Source organism: Cydia fagiglandana, chromosome Z (genome assembly GCF_963556715.1).
Source record: "Cydia fagiglandana chromosome Z, ilCydFagi1.1, whole genome shotgun sequence".
In the NCBI taxonomy this organism is placed as follows: Eukaryota; Metazoa; Arthropoda; class Insecta; order Lepidoptera; family Tortricidae; genus Cydia; species Cydia fagiglandana.
In genome coordinates, this window is record NC_085959.1 from 28,851,910 (window position 1) to 28,865,247 (window position 13,338).

Here is a 13,338-nt window from a genome sequence, read left to right on the forward strand (position 1 = left end):
TGCGAGCGATATATAGAAAGAATATATCACGTCGATGTTTACTGTATATGTCAGTGTTGACGCTGTCAGTGACTCGTGGTACGGGTACAAAACGGATAACGTTATGTACCTACCTGACACATCTTTTGGGTTCGGACTGTAAAAATCACGGTACTTACGCCGTGACTTTAAAAGGCATTGCAAACTGGCCTTTTTATACAAAACATTGCGCTCTTCTTGAACGTGTTCCTTATATTGATGTACCAATTCCATTCCCGCTAATGTAACGCATACCGATAGGCCTATACTCACAGAGGCTGCCGCTGCCGGTGTCATTATAAGCTCTATAATCGCTTATATTACGTAACTCGAATAAAATAAAGTATGCTCGCTCTTCGGGCATCTGTATGTACATATAAGCATACTCAGCCATGATTTTAAGTAAGTACAAAAATGTGGGCGCAATTGTCAAAATATTGTTTGATGGTTTGTTTAAAATAAAGGACATAATATATTATGAGATTATGACATAATATGTCATGTATGTTTTTATCATATTATGATAAAAATTGCTTCATCTTATATTGCCTCGCATAACTGCAACTAATGTTGCACATATGAAAGATACTACACGTCGATGCTTACTTATAGTTCATACCTATGAGACAGGCAGACAAAAAATGTCTTGCAGCCCCAAAAATGCATTTTTAAATTAAATATAAGTGTCGGCACTAGAGTTGGGGTCAAGCATAGAATAACATGCCATGTAATGAATAACAGTGGGATTTGGAAATAAATATTCCTGTTTCGTACTTCTTAACAGCCAAGCCAACTACTGCGAAGTAAACCAATAAGCTTCTTAAAGGCATAATACTGATTGTCTGCGTGTGGGCAGATTTTCTTATTGGTCGCCCAAGGTTTCTTCATCAGTTCATCACCTTATACCTAAAACGAAGTCCCCCGCCGCGTGTGTCTGTTTGTGTGTATGTATGTTCGCGATAAACTCAAAAACTACTGAACGGATTTTCATGAGGTTTTCACGTATCAATAGAGAGATTCTTGAGGAAGGTTTATTAGTTGTGTAATTTGTTAAGGTTTTGTGTGACTCGTGCGAATTCGGGGCGGGTCGCTAGTACTAATATGTACTTTTAACTATATGTTATAATAACTAGTATGGAAATGTTTTATTTAATTAGTAATATTTTCCCCTATAAAAACATGAAGGTGATATATTTTTGGCCGGTACTGTAAACCAACAAATGCTTTATGAGTTTTGGCACGAAATATTATTTTGATTTCAACCGGGTTTGTTTGAATGTCTTTGGCTCTCTTGTTTTTGAGGTTGGCTCTGTTGTTCAATGAATGTTTTTATTACGACTTCATTAAGTGGGATTGTCTGTATTCTGCTGTCCATTGAAATAGTATTTAATATTTATAATATCCTGACGGATAATAACAATTTTCAACATCACACTTATTGATAAACAATAATTATCGACGGTGTGAATAAAGTCATGACATGACACTATTGAAATTATAATTATATTTTCACTCCTCATACTCGTATTGAATGGAAATAAATTATTGTTTTACGTAATGTGCACTAGACATATGTATTCGATTATTTGTTGTGGTGGAAACGGGTCAATTTACATGAAATTTTCGAAACAGAATGACCCGTATTTATTGCTCTTGGTGGAATTTTGGTTGCCGGTTTATTAGTCGTGACACTCGTGTCTATAAATAATAGTTTAATCTAATAAATCCTGGAAACCGTTTAGAACCGAGAGTTAAAGTCGAAAACAGTATCTATTTTTAATCTCGGTCGCAAAAAGCTGCACGTGGAATAAGTTTAACATGTGTTTGACAGAATAAATTATATGTATGTACTTATTGAACTGAGGTACTTAATACATTATTAATTAAAACCAAGCGAGTAACTAGAGAAGGCTGTTTTAGTCCGTGCTTAAAAATCCAGAATTATGTTTTCATTATATGCGTACCGAGATCCACAACGAACTAGCTTGGCAGCTTGGCACCTCCACAAATATTAGCCCTGTGCAACATTCCCTATCTCCCGTGTGTACCTACTCCTGGCTACCGGCTCGTTATCTCCCCTCAGCAGCCTCGGCACGGCGCCGCGGCGCTGCGGTCGCCCTCTAAAACACAATCTCATTTGTTTGCCATTCCCTTTTATAACATCTTTTAATTAAAAACTTTGCACCAGTTATCGAGTGCGCTCAGAATTCAGATGCTACGTAAATATGTTCAACAAGTATTCTAAACAATCTACGAGTACTTACGTGGAATACTCGAAAAGTCGCAGTAAATACTTACGCATTAGCTCTTTGATAAAAAATAATTTCAATGTGTGTAAGATAACGCCGATTTGATGATACTCCTTTTGTACAGTACAGAGCAGATCCTCTATTGTGTTGTGTGTGGTTCGACATGCACCTGATAGTATTTGTTTTTAGTTAACATTAACATACTTAGCGCCACTTGTACCATTCCACTAACCCGCGGTTAACCGGTTAAACCATTAACCCAGTGTGAAATTGTACTGGAAACCATGATAATTCAGATTTACCGGTTAACCCCAGGTTAGTGAAATGGTACAAGTAAGTGGCCCTTAGTCGTATTACTATCGGACGGAAAAGGGCCTTCTGCGACCCAGTTTCGCTGTAATTTATTCGCGCGCGTCTCGCATTTATCCACAGGGGCGAGTTTTGATGCAGTGCTATGCATATCAGACTGTGTCCTTGGCCGATATAAAATGTTTAGACGACAAGCGCTCAGAACGAAGTGTGGGTCGAGGGTGGAGGGTGGGTCACTCCGGTATTGTTTCCTTTGTGGCTTCTATCCTATACATACATATATACAATCGTTACCGTGGTGTATACCCACTCTTGATAAGAAGTTGTGTTTATAGAGACAGTCGAGTACGTCTCGACTACTAGTGAACTTACTTCGGAGTCACGGGGATCTTGTGTTAGAAATGTTGGATTACTTATTTTGAAGTAGGTAATTCACTAATTTGAGAATCATAGTATTCATGTATGTCTTGTTGTATGACGTAAGGTAGGGTAAGACTATCACCGAGGCAAGACAAACGCTTGTATAAAATCTGCATACATCCTCGCCTTGCCCCGAGCAAAATAAACTATGTTCGTCTTACACCACCTTACCTTATATTGAATTTATTTGCAGGAAGTAACGTAACTCAAAAAGTAGTGAATAATAAATACATATAACATTTAGTTAGTAAGTATGTAATTATTACCATTATTCTCTTTATTTATTTTTCTTCTTAAGTTAGGTTAATTATAATATGAATATAAAAGTAAAATATAAAAACACTTACAAAACAATAAAAAAAAAATTATAAACACATTATAAAAAACCTAACCTAGGGTGCCGCCGGCAGCGGGGCAGGGCCCAAGCTGCCGGTGGTCAGGGCCGCAGAGTGAGGAATCGACGTACTATACGCGCCGTGTCCAAAATTACCGCCTTCTGCATCTGACCCTTGATCCAACCACCTAGCGAGAGTCTCTCTAGGTGTTGGTCGAGACTCTTCGCTATGAGACCGTTCGCTGACACGACTATAGGAACAATGATCGTCGAGTCAACATCCCACATGGCGGTTATCTCGTGAGCTAAGTCTAGGTACTTGCTGGACTTGTCCTTCTCGGCCTTCACGAGATTCTCATCATGGGGGACGGTGACGTCGACGAGCACGGCCCGGCGCTGCGATCGATCTATCAGCACGATGTCAGGCTTATTGGCTACAATAGTTCTGTCAGTGATGATAGATCGATCCCAATAGAGCGTGGCACGACCATTTTCGAGAACTGGCGCAGGTGAGTACTTGTAGTACGGCACTTCACGGTCCACAAGGCCGTATAGGAGGGCAAGTTGCTGGTGAATTATTATCATTAAGACGAAACGGGAGCTGAGCTAAAAGTCAATTTTGACTGAATTTCAAGCTGAATATACCCGTCGCTCTGACGGGGTGTAACCGCGGCGTGAGAGACTGTATTTGTATGTGTAATGCACGCACACAGACGCGTGCGGTGCGCCCGTACTTGCGCTGGCGCGCACCTCACTGATTGCAATTTGCATTGCCACTTTTTGTTACTGCTACTTGTAAGGTAATTCGCCAGTAACTGGCCACTTTTAATAACTGGCCGCCCTAAACTAAAAATGAATCCTATTCACCTATAAACAGAATTCATTTTAGTATAAGGTTTCAATAACTTCAATAACTGGCCACTTTATACTAAAATTAATTCTATTTATAGGTGAATATAATTCATTTTTGGTTTGGGGTGGCCACTGACGAATTACCCTATTGCGATTGAACTTTTTTACTTACCCGGCTTACGTTTACGGAACTCGATATCGAATAGGGTAATTCGCCAGTAACTGGCCGCCCTAAACTAAAAATGAATTCTATCCACCTCTATACAGAATTCATTTTAGTATGTATAAGGTTTCAATAACTGGCCACCTTATACTTAAATGAATTCTATTTATAGGTGAATAGAATTCATTTTTGGTTTGGCGTGGCCAGTTACTAATAGTGGCCTGTTACTGGCGAATTACCCTATTTATGTACTTAGTGGTTAATACTAGTATCAAGTAAGTATTTTTTTTTCAATAATGCTCAGAAACGAAGTATAGACATGACAAATATAAATATTAACGTCTTTGTAAGGCAGGATTGGACATTCTATAGAGTAAGAGTAAGTGTATGAAACAACCAATTCAGCTAGGACTAGGGAATGCTATCTAGATCTCGCAATTTCGAGATCTCGCTAGATCTCGCACGTATTTTCGAAATTTAACCTAGTTGACAGGAAATCTCGATATATGCAATCTCGGTCGAGATCTCGATTAATATATTCGAGATCTCGAATAAGACTGAAAGTGAAATACTTTGTTTTAAGTAATATATGCCCTTAGATTCATGTTGTTCAGGCAGTGCTATTATGTGTCCGGCTTTAGCTCTATTATTGTTACGCAGTTTCTAAGTAAAGGTAAATAGTGGTTTAACATCGATAGCATTTCATAGAAGTAAAGTAAAAATTAAAATTGATTTTATGTTAAATATTTAATTTGTTGTTGTTATTTTCAAAATATAACATGAGGTACCTTAAATAAGTAGTATGTCGGCGGCATATCGTAAAATCGTAATCCTTGGCGTATCATGAAACGCCACCATTTCCTGATCTAATATTAACCCAGGCATATCACGATCTTCCGTATGAAAGAGACGGCAGATCCATCAGAGCAATGCATTCTTGGATATTCCTAGCTCCATAGCGGGCGCATTGTAAAATAATTGATCGAGAAATCATATACATATTTTCAATGATTTTGTAAATGACTACAGTTATGACTACGGTTATTAGAAACCAATTATAGTATGTTTAATATTCTTTCTAATGGTATGCATCACCAATTGATCAGTAAAATAGAACCCGAGAAATAATGATCAGTTGAGGTCGGTCGCCCGCCATTTACGTGACGGAACAAAATTCATCATTACTTTGTTATATGTATAATGTCATACATCAATAAAACTTATGTTTTTGGAAAGCTAATGAAATTTTTCGTATATTTTATAATAACATTAATTGCGGTAAAGTTATAATTTATTGAGTTAGACGCATGTTTTGTCAGTACTTATGCCATCCATGCACGGTAAAAAATCATATATTTTAAATATTTTGTAAATGACTACATACGGACTACGGTTATTATAAAACAATAATTGCACGTTTAATACTCTTTCAAACGACATCTCACACGAACCGATCGGTCCCATAGGACTAAAGACGTGAACAAATATCAGTGCTGGTCGGCCGCCCACTTGTTCCTTCCTTTTTTTCGACACGTCCCCCCCCCGCTCCATAAAATAAAAACCGGTTTTATTCATATTCTGGAGACCACGAGGAACACGTCCATACCAGTTTTAGGTATTTAGAAGAGATGTCGACGAAAATCGTGAAGGAGACGACTTTTGTTTAATTTGCCTATAGACTATAGGAATATCAGAATATCACACCTTGAGGTTTGCGCAAAATGGCTGGTGTTCGGTAGGCAGATCATGAAATGTCGGCGTTTCATTATATTCCTAGGAATATCTCGATACGCCCGATTTTACGATGTCTATATCTATGGAATTCTTAGAGATTATTGATTAAAATAACACATTTTTAGTTACTTTGTCAAATTAGATCTCGTCGAGATATTAATCTCGATCCCCAAAATCTGACTGTCGAGATCTCGAAACACCCAATCTCGATTCGGATTTTTCGTGCGAGATCTCGAATCGCCAATCTTGGTGCGAGATTGCATTCCCTAGCTAGGACCTTAAATTGCTCGACAATTACAGAGCGTGACTGTACCTAAAATTTTTGTAAACCCATAACCATGCAATAAAATATTTTTGATTTTGATTTCCAATTTGAAATATTAGAATCAAAAAGTTCAAAATAGATTCTACCTATGTAACTACAAAAATGTGTTCCCTCTCAACGCAAAACCCCTTGTGTCTTAGGAGGATCTAGATATTTTCACACAAGACGGTTTATCGATAACTTCTTACATCACTAGATTATCGATATTAAATGTCGACTATTGCCCATCACTTTTCTGGCTGTGTACGTATTTAGAAACTTGACTCCGCCCCTAAAATTAGTGCGATAGGGACAACTGCAGCTGAGGCGAAAAATCCTGCGTAAAAATGACAAAAATCGAGGTTTCGTACTCCTCTTTTTCCTCCTCCAAAACTTAACCAATCGTAACCAAATTTGGAAATCTAAATGATTATGAAATTATCTGTGTCGGACCGTTTTGCTTTTTTGGCTAATTGATATCAGTTTTGAATACCACGCCTCTCATTGCGGCATAGTCAATTAGGCCATTTTGGCCATTTTTGAAGGGCTCTAGCGCCTTAAAAAACAAAAATATCAAAAAAAGCAAAACGGTCCGACACAGATATTGACAATATTAATCTGTGTTGAAAAAATCATTGCTCTAGCTTCAAAAACCACGGAGGAAAACGAGGACTACGTTTGTATGGAGAAATGACCACTCCTGTTGGCTCTTAAGCATTATGATGAACAGCGTAGATAGCAAGCAAATCTCAACATTACGATAACTGACATTTTAAAAAGACACTTCTCAAGTACTATACTCGTATGTGTAGTAATAATGTATGTGAAAATATGATTATTGGTATAGGTATGGCTATTCAACCATTACCCTTTTGTTTTGTGAGGCTATCGACCGTATCAGCTGTTAGGGGTGAAACATGCGGCTCGTGCACTAACAGTCGGTTAAAAACTCGCCAACACGTCGTGTCATTTACTTTATACCTACGTATTTAGGTACCGACTGTTTGCCTCACTCGACTAACAATGTAGGGAGAAGGCAATACATTAGTAGTAGGTAAGCTAGTTATAAATGTTATAATATAAAATGATGTCGGGGAGCGTCGTAACAATACTGGCATTGCGATGCAGAAGTGATGTATGCAAAGGAAGCGCTTGGGTCATCCGGCGCTCGGTCGTGACGGCGGCGAGCGCGAGGCCGAGTGTCCATTGTCGCGCTGATGTGACGGGTAACCGGACCGTCACGCGCGGCCCAACACCTACAATACGCACTTCTTTGTTGACAAGTTAGCGCGACCAAATCAATTTCACACGGACACGTTCCTTACAGGTGCATTTTACTCTACTCCATAATTTACCTTACATCATCGGATATTATTAATGCCAAATAAATTTTTGCTTAATACAGTTAAACCACATCCGCATACTCTTCGATAGGAGGGCAGTCCTAATGGCTCTAAAAAGACACATAATTACATCAATACCCATACACGATTGCCACGAACGACTAACAGAGGTACGTCACAATAACAAAGCCCACCCTTCAATATGGATTAAAGGACACGGGACACAGTGGATCCCGGGGTAATGACGCCGCGGATGAGCTTACCAGGCAAGGATCAGGTGCGGGGGCGATTGGCCTGGAACCGAACCAATTTTGTACTTTGAAAACGTTTTTTTATTCATTTTTGATACCTACAGCATTTCTGGCCCTCCCTTTTAATATTTCTTTATTTTATTTTAACCTCTAAAATAAGTAGCAGCTCTCAAAATATTTATGATCCGAATTTCATTCTAATATACCTTTTTTTTCAATTTATTTACACATCACAAAAAACATAAAACAAAGAACTTAAAACTAAGATGCGCCACAGAAACTTGTGAAAGTTTATGCGTTGCTTATGTTATGCCTACCTCATACTTTAAATATACTTTTTGAAAAAAATGTTTGTGACAGTCTGTACGGAGGGACGGATTCCGTTTAAATATGCCATTTTGGCTACGGGGCCCTAAAAAATTCAAGTTGCGGTTAAGAGCCATATAATGGCATTATGGCACATGTATACACGGTGTTTTTTTAAAGTCCATTAATTTTAAAGGTGCATTCCTGAGTTTGAATTAAGTAACTTTCTCAAAGAAACCGGTATTATAATTACATAATTCCATTTTGGAGATAGGTAATCAATTTTTAATTTTATCTATTAATGTAGGGGCCACGAGCTTGTACACTTGCCTTAGGGCCTGTTTACATATTGATTAGTGCTTAGAGTCGGACCAAGACAAGTCTGCAACGATTTTGATAGCACACGCAGTGTAAGTGATATTTTTAACGTCGAACTTCTATGAAATTTTCACTTTTCACGTAAGTAAAATTTGTACTACGTGTGGTATCAAAATCGTTGTTGATTTTTTTTGGTGTAACTATAGTATGAGTTACTACTCAACGTTCATTTGCTACTATTTAAACGCAAGGACTATCTCGGACGTTCGATATTCTAAATGTCATTGGTGTATGTCATATTCATCGTATCAGTTTCCTTCAATGTACTTTGGGCCAGTTGCACCAACCACATTTGAAAGACTGATCAACGTCAGCCGGCGCTTTACTAAGAAACTTTCCATACATCAAAACTTAACAAACTCTTTAACGATACGAACAGTTTGGTGCAACCGACCCTTAGAGCCCGATTCGGATTTTCAAATAGACATCTATTAGATATCTTTTAGACATCACCAAGATACGATAACGATATGTTTAAGATCTAACCTATCAAATTTGACATTTGCGCGATTCCGGAGATACTCTTGAACGATTTCTACAGGATATGACTTAGAGATCCAATTCACATCTAATAGATATCTTACTCTAAGTATCTAACGTAAAAGTGACATTGGTTGCCCGAATTGCGCTGCAAAAGAGAACTAGTTGATATCTAAACTATAACGTATCTAGAATGGATCTAGTACGTGTCGTCTCTTGTGAATATCTTGAAGTTCGAATACGGCAGTATGTCATACCCCGAAGCTAACGGAGTTTAAAAAACACCGTGTATATGACAATTCTTTTGCTAGTGCGCGTCTCCAAGGTCTAAACATGTAAATATAGTTAAAGAATACCGTGCCTTTATATTGTGTATAATAAATAATTTATAACTTTCGTCTTGTCTGTTTAATGTTTATAAACGGTAGGACACTTGGCCGCCAGGCTGGTAAAATGAGTTAAAAAATATGTTGTACAATGGCTTACCCGCGCAACACTTAGGTACTCTGTTTCGTCGACAACATCAAAGCAATCGACAGTTCGGTAAATAAATGTGTTGATAAACAAAGGCACAAGCTCGAAAAACACCGAAACCGCGCTTTACAAGCTAACTGCCTTCTAAACATGGAATGTAATCATCAAATTCGGCCGCAGGCGATGAGGTTGTAAAATGACCGTAACCACTGATTCAATAATGAATCCTCCTCTCATTCTTAATCCTTTACGCGGGCTATATGCTGTCGGTAATATATTGGTCGGATAATCGGTATTATACCTGTATAGATAGACTAAAAAACCGGGCAAGTGCGAGTCGGACTCGCGCACGAAGGGTTCCGTACCATAATGCAAAAAAAAAAACAAAAAAAAAGCAAAAAAAAAAACGGTCACCCATCCAAGTACTGACCACTCCCGACGTTGCTTAACTTTGGTCAAAAATCACGTTTGTTGTATGGGAGCCCCATTTAAATCTTTATTTTATTCTGTTTTTAGTATTTGTTGTTATAGCGGCAACAGAAATACATCATCTGTGAAAATTTCAACTGTCTAGCTATCACGGTTCGTGAGATACAGCCTGGTGACAGACGGACGGACGGACGGACGGACAGCGAAGTCTTAGTAATAGGGTCCCGTTTTACCCTTTGGGTACGGAACCCTAATAAAAAATGGTGTTGAATGCAATTCAGTTGTGCTACTCGAATTGTAGCATTATTGTCATATGGTCCATTGTTTTGATTCGTCACCATTCATATATCGTCACTTTCCTATCTTGTCCACAATCCTATATGGTCCACAGTGCCGGCAGTAGACAACACTATGATGTTGATATTGTAACACTTAAATGAAGTTGTGATATAGTTTGAATGTGGGTACAACATATAAAAAAAGTTAGCACAATTACTTAGTGGGGAGCAAAGTAGGCACATTTTACGATAATATCAAAATAAAGTTCAGTGAATATATGGTGTTTCTACTTGCACTGCCCCGTTTACCATTTGAATATCCAACAATACGCTACGTTGTTATTGTTGTTACGAAATTCAATGTATCTTTACACATACATATTGCACGAATATCTTGTAGGTATGTGCAAATACATGGCAAAGTATGTAAATAAAGTGCGCACATCTTGTTAGATATCAGACATGTTTATGTCTAAGATAACGCGTAGACGAGCCCCCAACCATTTGTTTGTGTCATCACACCATTGTTTAATCAGTAATGAGAACTAAGTGGATAAGATAAAAAATGTCTTCTGTTAACAAACTGACTCTCACTTCGCGTGTAACTGGAACGATCTAGCAAACATTCAAGCTTTGAATGACATGCTGACTGACACCCCTCTGGCTAGTAGCAAATATTTTCAATATGAACCATGCCGCGAGCATGTTTTATAATTATGTACTATAAATGCTTTGTTCTTATGTTTTATTTACACCTAATGAGTGGAATTGGACCTCCAGGGCTCTACGATTTAATATTCAAGTGTTCACCACCACTTTTCTGTACTTAGGTATGCAGACAAACAGACCTAGAATCCTGAAAAATCGTACAACACCTAATTTTTAAGATATGAATTAAAAACAAATAGCAGACTGACATCATTCTGATAGTATGTATATGCAAAATAATGTTTTTTATTTAATTGTTTTAATCTAAGGCAAAACCCATGAAAACTAAATACACAGAAACTAGTTTTTTGAGAGGAGTCTGCCCCTTTCGCGTTGCTTTTCGTGTTGAATGGTGGTCATGACAGTTCATTTTATAGACATTTTCTGGGAGTTCATTTAGAAGGAGATTCTATTCTGTGCAAGTCTAACGCTACGTCTTACGTAGGCGAACAACGCGCGAACGCGGCGCGGCGCGGCGCGGCGAAAGCGGCCGCCGCCGCGCCGCGCCGCGCCGCGCCGCGCCGCCTGACATTCGCGTGCAAATCGCGCCGCACCGCGTTCGCAACGAGATCGCTTACGTAGGACACTTCTATGGGCATCAAAGGATTGATTTCGCCGCGCCGCGCCGCGCCGCGTTCGCGCGTTGTTCGCCTACGTAAGACGTAGCGTAACTGCGACGTTTCTCTATGATCGTAGAAACAGTATTGTCGTAATACCTTTTAAGATTAACCGTAATGAAAAGACGTCCGTTTTAGGGTTCCATACCAAAACGTTACTAAACCCTTACAGTGCGACTCTGTCCGTCTCTCACATCGCTAAATATGTATCTAAGAATAACTATCGATTTGAAATTTGGAATAGTCATGCATGAACAAAGTTAACCCACTATTGTTTTATTTTTTATATTTTTTTTATTAACTATGGTAAATGCCTTATACGATTTTTTTTCCAATCGTGACAAAATTATTTTATGAAGAAAAATTGTAAAAGTAAAAAAATACCTCCCCCCCATTTACACCGTGTTTTTTTTTTATTTCCGTTAATTTCAGGGGTGCATTCCTGAGGTTAAATCAAGTAACTTTCTCAAGGACACCGTGATTCTAATTAACTCCACTTCGGAGATAATCAATAATTTTTTTCCTATAAGACCTCTACAAGCGTGTTCACTTGCCTTAGGGCCGATTTACATATAGATTAGTGTTTAGAATGAGTTCATGTATTTGCTACTAAACTTAAGTACAATCTCGGTCGATCGATGTTCGATCGAAATGACATTGATATGTCACAGATTTCAATTGTTTGGTTGAGTTAAATGTAATGCCCGTGTTACAACAACGCTATATGCTACATTTAATTACTTTTTAAACTTAATTATTTATTTTTTCCATAAAAAGCAAATAATTTTTTTTTTAATCCACAATGCCATTTAGTTCTCTTAACTCTTAAATGCATGTTTTTTTTCTTTTTACCCGAAATTTATATATGTATCACATAATTGTTTGCAGATTCTAGAAAAAATAGTAAACAAAATATAACTTCGATTTTCACTGCGAAATCAGTGTTAGAAGTTGAATTGGCTAAATCATATTTATGCAAATATGTAATTTTCAGTAATATATAAATGATTTTTTACTACCATTAGAAAGGTACACTATTTGTGATATACCTATGATAAAGTTTTTAAATATAAAATAATTACATACCCCGAAAAAACCGTTCAAAATCACATACTAAAAATTATCAACTTGTGGATTTTTCCAAGTTTGCCGACTTTTCGTCTTAAAACGAATGTAATTTTTATAAATTAAATTGCGTAAATTTAACCCTTAAATCATCACCCTATTACTTGACGTTTGGTATAAAGGTGCCTTGAAGAACGTAAGCCTTTTTATTTTAAAACTGTGAGCTGTCTAATGGTTTGTAGACATTTGGCAACACTATGCATTTAAGGGTTAAACGTACTTAACCATACCCTAGTAGGGTCAGTAAGGAACACAAATGTATGGAAGTGCATGCACTTTAGTCTCAGGCGATGCCGCTTGGCACGATTGTTCCTTAGGTCAAACAAAGTTGATCTGGCCCGGTAGCCAGGAGATCGTACCATGCAGACCCCCCAAGAAGGGGGGGTGAAAGAGTCGGCTCCCCAGGTCCAATCTATGCTATATTCCTTCCTAGTCTTAGCAACTAGGGCAAGTTATATATCATTTTCGTATAAATTAGAGACGAGGAATTCATTTTTGAAATAATTATTATGCCTTTCCATACAAAAAAATATATTTTTGTACAAAACATGAAAATGTTATGTCAT

General features: G+C 37.8%; 1 protein-coding gene across 5 annotated transcripts in view; it reads left to right on the forward strand.

Annotated features, from left to right (window-relative positions):
- LOC134679503 (TLD domain-containing protein 2) overlaps positions 1–13,338 on the forward strand; it is a 125,770-nt gene that overhangs the window by 21,127 nt on the left and 91,305 nt on the right. The window lies entirely within an intron of this gene.